This window comes from Rosa rugosa, chromosome 2 (genome assembly GCF_958449725.1).
Source record: "Rosa rugosa chromosome 2, drRosRugo1.1, whole genome shotgun sequence".
Lineage (NCBI taxonomy): Eukaryota > Viridiplantae > Streptophyta > Magnoliopsida > Rosales > Rosaceae > Rosa > Rosa rugosa.
This window is the reverse complement of record NC_084821.1, coordinates 16,636,795-16,642,794: the sequence shown is the minus strand read 5'-3', so window position 1 is coordinate 16,642,794 and position 6,000 is coordinate 16,636,795.

Below are 6,000 nucleotides of genomic sequence, written 5' to 3'. Positions count from 1 at the left end.
GGCTACTAACTACCTTGCTTCGTATTCTTCACTATATAAAGACTCATATTAATGTCTTAATCATAGACTTCAATTTTTCTGTCTCTCTAATCAAAACTTTAAATTTATTCAAAAAAAAAAAAAATCAAAACTTTAAATATCATTCTTGTAGCTGTCCTAAAATGAGCTCAATGAAAATAGAATCTCATGTCCCCCCCCCCCCCCCCAAAATTTCTCATAACCAATCAATTTTGAATAATAAATCAATTATATTAAGAAAAATGATCAAATTGATTGGTTTTGATGTCTTACCAATCAAAATAAGTAAAGTAATTGATTTCTTTTATTTGGTAAATAGTAAATGCACCTATGGTTATCTTAGATCTAAATGTAGTCTATTTACTATGTATTCTTTTCATAGTGTATAGGTTTGATTTTGAATATGTGAGCACTGATTGTCTAATGAGTGGTGCTAGCATGCCACGTCCTAGACTTGCCCATAGATGGCAAGTGAAGGTATGTATCCGTGCCATTCTGGTTTGAGCTGAATGAGAATTGTTTGGTTCAAAAAAAAAAAAAAGTAATTAATTTATCAAAAAAAAAAAATTAAGCCCAACATTATTTGGTCTAGTGACATAGTCTCCTCTTCGTAAGTGGGAGGTTGTGAGTTCGACTCACAAAATACTAGTTGTAGCATTTGAGTTGTTTATCTGATAAAAAAAAAAAAAAAAGTTAAGTAATAAATGAATAAATTATTGCTTTCTTCACTTGGACATTTGTAATTTTTATATGGGGTCTTTCTAAATGTACCCAGCAAATTTCTATGTAGACCCAGCAAATTTATTTGTTTAAAAATATTTCTAGTTAAACCACCTAAATTCCCATACTAACCTTTTCTTGTACCCAGCTAAAGAAACAAGCCAACAAGGCGATAGAAAACTTCCCAGCTTCATACCAATCTTCTTCCCAACAAGATGAGCTGCAATGCCCCAGAGCATATCGAAACCCATTTGGCACCTACATACACCATATATAACACCCAGAACAAGCCATTCTTTGGTCTAAGAATCGGGTTCGACTTCTTCAGAATCATTTGCATGCATAAATGAATCTCTGTTTTTCTCCTCTCTGTTTCTCTAAATATTTCTATTCTCTATAGTTGCTTTTTGTTTGGCTACCGTGAATTGGCGGGAAACACAATCTGTGTCCAAGTGTAATGTGCATGTGGAATCATTCTTGTACAGCTATTATTTGCGGCTGATCTCAATTTCTTGGTTTTATGCCATGATCCAACTGTAGATTTTTGTTTAATCACTCTAATTTTTTATTTTATTTTTTCCTTGGATCAGACAACCCTTTCTACATTAAGATCTTGAGTTGCTTGCATAGTTCTCATCATTTTGGTGTGGAAGATCACGTTGATCATTTGGCACCCATTTGATTGATTCTCTTGTAAAAATTTGAATAGGAGACAATGAGCTTAGCACTCGTCCAGGGCTATTCTTCCTCCTCCGAAGAAGAAGCAGAAGCAGAAGAAGGCCAAAATGGCCTCCATTACCATAACTCATCGGACGACGACGACGGCGACGACGTGGAGCACAAAGTAGCATCCTCCCCTGTTTATGAGTCGTCCCGACCCACCTCCTCCAATACCTCTGCCCTCCCGTCTGCTTCAGACGCCTTCACCGAGGTACCTCTCTTCTTTTTTCTTCTTTCTCTGCAATTCAAAATTCAAAATTCAAAATTTGGTCTCAAAATTGAATTGTTTGTGTTTGTTGTGAAGCCCTTCTTCGCAAACCATCCGGTCCCTTCCTCAACCCTCTCTCTTCCTCTTTAATCAAACTGAGCTTGAAATTTATGTATCTGAATTAGCAGATAAGCAATCTGCAATTAGGGTTAAGCAAATCACGAGGAAGACGACGCGAAGTTTCCATCACTTCGATTCTTTGCTGGGTACAAGATAAGATAAGGGCAGTTTGGGAAATTAGGTGGTTTAATTAAAAATATTTATAAACAAATAAATTTGCTGGGTACATTTAGAAATACCCTTTTTATATGAGTTTAGGAGATGTATAAAATAGCATTTTGCTTGATTTGAGAATGAACATCTTCTATAAAGGAAAAGTACACATAACTTTGAGTCAAGTAATTTTTTGCTAAATTCTAACATTACAATTTTGTATACTATGTCTTGACCCCCCCATTTAAATCCTGGTTCCGCCCCTGAAAACCGCAGTTATAATTTTCATTATATTTGAAAATGGCATTTGTGTCAAAACAGCTATTGTCATCAATTGAAAAACTACTTCCAATGAAAAAAAAAAAAAAAACTACTGTCGAATAACCAAAAATCTACTATCAACAAATCGAAAAGCTAATGTAATTTTTTAGAAAAGTTATTATCATTTTTCGACACTTAGATAAAAATATATATTGACTCAATTGATAATATAAGTATATAAGTAATTTTCTATAACTAGCTTTATGATTCATCAACAATAGCTTTTCATAATATTATTGTGAATGACAGTAGCTTTTTTTAGAGAATGACAATAACATTTCAGTTTCTTGGTAATAACTTTTCAGTGTGGGGCGGTAGCTTTTTTTAAAGATGGTAGTGACTTTTTCAATGAGTATAGTTTTTTTATTTTTTAATTAAAATAGAGGAATTATGCGATATTAGCACCTCGTTAGCGGTCTTTGCGTAGAGCGCCTACCCTCCCCGTAAAGAGGACGAGTGATAGTAACTTTCATGAAGAATAACAATACCTTCTGGTTAATTGACAGTAACTTTTTTATTCCTAACGAGACACTTGTTAGTAATTTGCTAAAGAAAAAACTACTTGATAGGTTATTACAGAAATATCCTTGACAATATTTACCCCCAAATTTGTGTTTGGCTACAGGCTTACGGCCTAGATAACTCTTCAAGTAGATCCACGTCTGATTGGACCAGATGATAAATCCCATAATCATATAATCCCATACCAGAAATTAACGTTGAAAAAGTTTGTTTTGGCGAGCCCGTTGTCAAATAATTAATAGTTTAATACAGCTTCGCCAAACTTATTTATTTCTTGCGGTTCAATTTTAAGCTGCATCAATGTACCGTTTTATATCATGGCTGTAGTTAGTTGATATCGTATCTGTGGATCGATCTCCAAACAACAAGTATGAACTAGTTTTTCCAACTGAGGAGCCATAGATCTGCACCACACTATAAATCTCCTAATTAATTAACTTTGTTAAATCATTGATATCTAAATCTTTCATTGCCTACGTGCATGCTTTTTCTTTCTTTTTGTTAGGACCAATAGCTAGGACGGTTGCGTAGTGTATGAAATCCCCACCGTACCATGCCTAGAAAAATTTATTAATAATGGAGTCAAAAAAAATTATTATTAATAGAGTGGGGGATTGTTGAGAATATGAATTTGACATGGAAAAATGAAGACTTTGTCTATTTGTTTATAAGAATTTGAGGTACTCTGTTCATTGTCAATTGATTTTAGTTGTGAAGCCTAAATTAATTTATCAGAGGGCAGGGACTACATAATTCATATTAAATACTCTTGTCATCCTCAGAAAAAAGAATTCGGATCCTCTCCTTCGCTAGCCTCTAACTGTGGCTGTCCTTAACGTTTAATCAAATTTGTTCACTAAAAATTTAAAAGCTATTATTAGTCCACATCAGCACCTGATTTTAAAACTCTAACAAATTAGCTATTTGATGTTAACGGCGTTAGTTTTCTCTTCTTTCCCACCGTCTCCTCATTACTTTCACAGGTTCATCTCTCTGATTATTTTCCTTTTAACTATCTTCTTCTTCACTCCAAAATTTTTACTCTCCCCATGTCATGTCCAATGTTCTAAAAAAACGGCCTAGGCGGTAAGGAACCGATAGGATTTTGGCCTAGGCGTTGCCCTTAAGCGCTGGGCTACTAGGCGGGCTAGGCAGTGCTAGCTAGGCAGTGCTGCTTGGGCAGTGCTAGGCGGGGACTAGGAGGCTCTAAACCCTAATTTATTCTATATTTTGACTATTTTTATATTTATAATTAATTTTTAGACTTTAAATATTTTTATTTTTATTATTATAGGTCATAAAAATAATTTAAAAATTAAAAAAATAAAAACCGCCTAGGCCCCTAGGCGCTAGTCCCCGGGTTACCGCCCGACTAGCGTCTAGCGTTTTTTAGAACCATGGTCATGTCACTATTCTTCAGCTGATAATTAAATGACTTTGTTTTGTGAAATAATTATATAGCAAACTACATATACCCCCTTGATAGGATTTCAAAACACAAAAAACTCTACAACATTTGGTTTTGAACATTTAAGGACAAAAGTTTACACTTAAGGACAATATACTCTCCACTTGCCACATGTCATGAGTTAATTTACTTTTTTACCCTTAACTACTTATTTTGACTTGTAATCCCTTTGTAAGGATTAAATTTTACAAATAAGGACAATTTGCTCTCCACTTGCCACATGTCATGAGTTAATTTACTTTTTTACCCTTAACTACTCCTTTTGACTTCTAATCCCTTTATATTACTTTTTTTTGTTTTTCTGAGAATAATCCCTTTATGTTACTGTTTTTTTTTATCAGAGAATAATCCGTTTATGTTACTTTTTTTCCCCCTTAACTACTCATTTTGATTTCTAATCCCTTTATATTACTTTTTTTTTTCTTTTTCTAAGAATAATCCCTTTATATTACTTTTTTTTTTTTTTTTCTGAGAATAATCTGTTTATATTACTTTTTTTTTCCTGAGAATAATCCATTTATGTTGCTTCTCAAAAGAAAAAATATATATATATATATCTTTCTTTTACACGTTGCTAAGAGAAAGAATCTCATACCTCACTCTCCTACTACTCTTATCTCATCGCCTAATCCTACTATTGCACTCGTCCAATCCTGCTACTGCACTTGTACTTGTGTCCAGTTCTGCTACTCATGTTCTGCTACTGCACTCGTCATTGCCTAATCCTGCTACTGCACTCGCTGCACTCATACTCCGTCTAGTTCTGCTACTGCCCTCGTACTCGTGTTCTGCTACTGCACTCGTCATCGCCTAATCCTGCTACTACACTCGTCCAATCCTGCTACTGCACTCGCTGCACTCATACATGTTTAGTTCTGCTACTGCACTTGTACTCGTGTTTTGCTACTGCACTCATTCAATCCTGCTACTGCACTTGCTGCACTCATACTCGTCCAGTTCTGCTACTGCACTTGTACTCGTGGTCTGCTACTGCACTCGTCATCGCCTAATCTTGCTATTGCACTCGTCCTGACCTGCTACTGCACTCGCTGTACTCATACTACATGATGTTAGAACTACTACAGGATGTTTGGTACTGTGTTGACCGTTGCACATCTGCTACAAATTTGGCAAACTTTGAAGTAAATATATAACTTATAGTGTACAAACACTCCATCTCGCTAAGTACAGACCACACACAGAGAAGCAAAAAAAGAAGCTCACAATCTGAACAAACAGTCAACTACAACTAAAGCACAATGAGTTTGGGAATAAAAGCATCCCCAAAGTTGGACCTGCCTAGCAAACAATGCTCTTGAAGGATAATATTACATTATAGTACTAAAAAATGGAAACAAACGACTCATAATTTCTTGCAATGCAGATTGCATAGCAGCCTAAACAACAGTAGCACTAATAACAAAGCAACCAAAATCAAAAGGCAAAACCATATATGGCGAGACACGAATTGTAAATAACTATGCCAATACCATTCAACCTGCTGGCATACGCGCATAATTTACAATGATTGAAGAGTACTTATGAACCCGAAGATTCAACCCAATTCCTCTACCATTGATTTACCATAATTTTCCTAAAGATTTCACGATTTTAAAGTAGCACCTCTTCTTGCTCTTCAATTTCAATTTTGAATCCTGTTTCTGATCATCATGAAGTGGGTCTGGGTTGTTAACAATACCAGAATCAGAGGAAACAGAACAAGAATAAGAAGCAGTACCTGTAGAGGCAA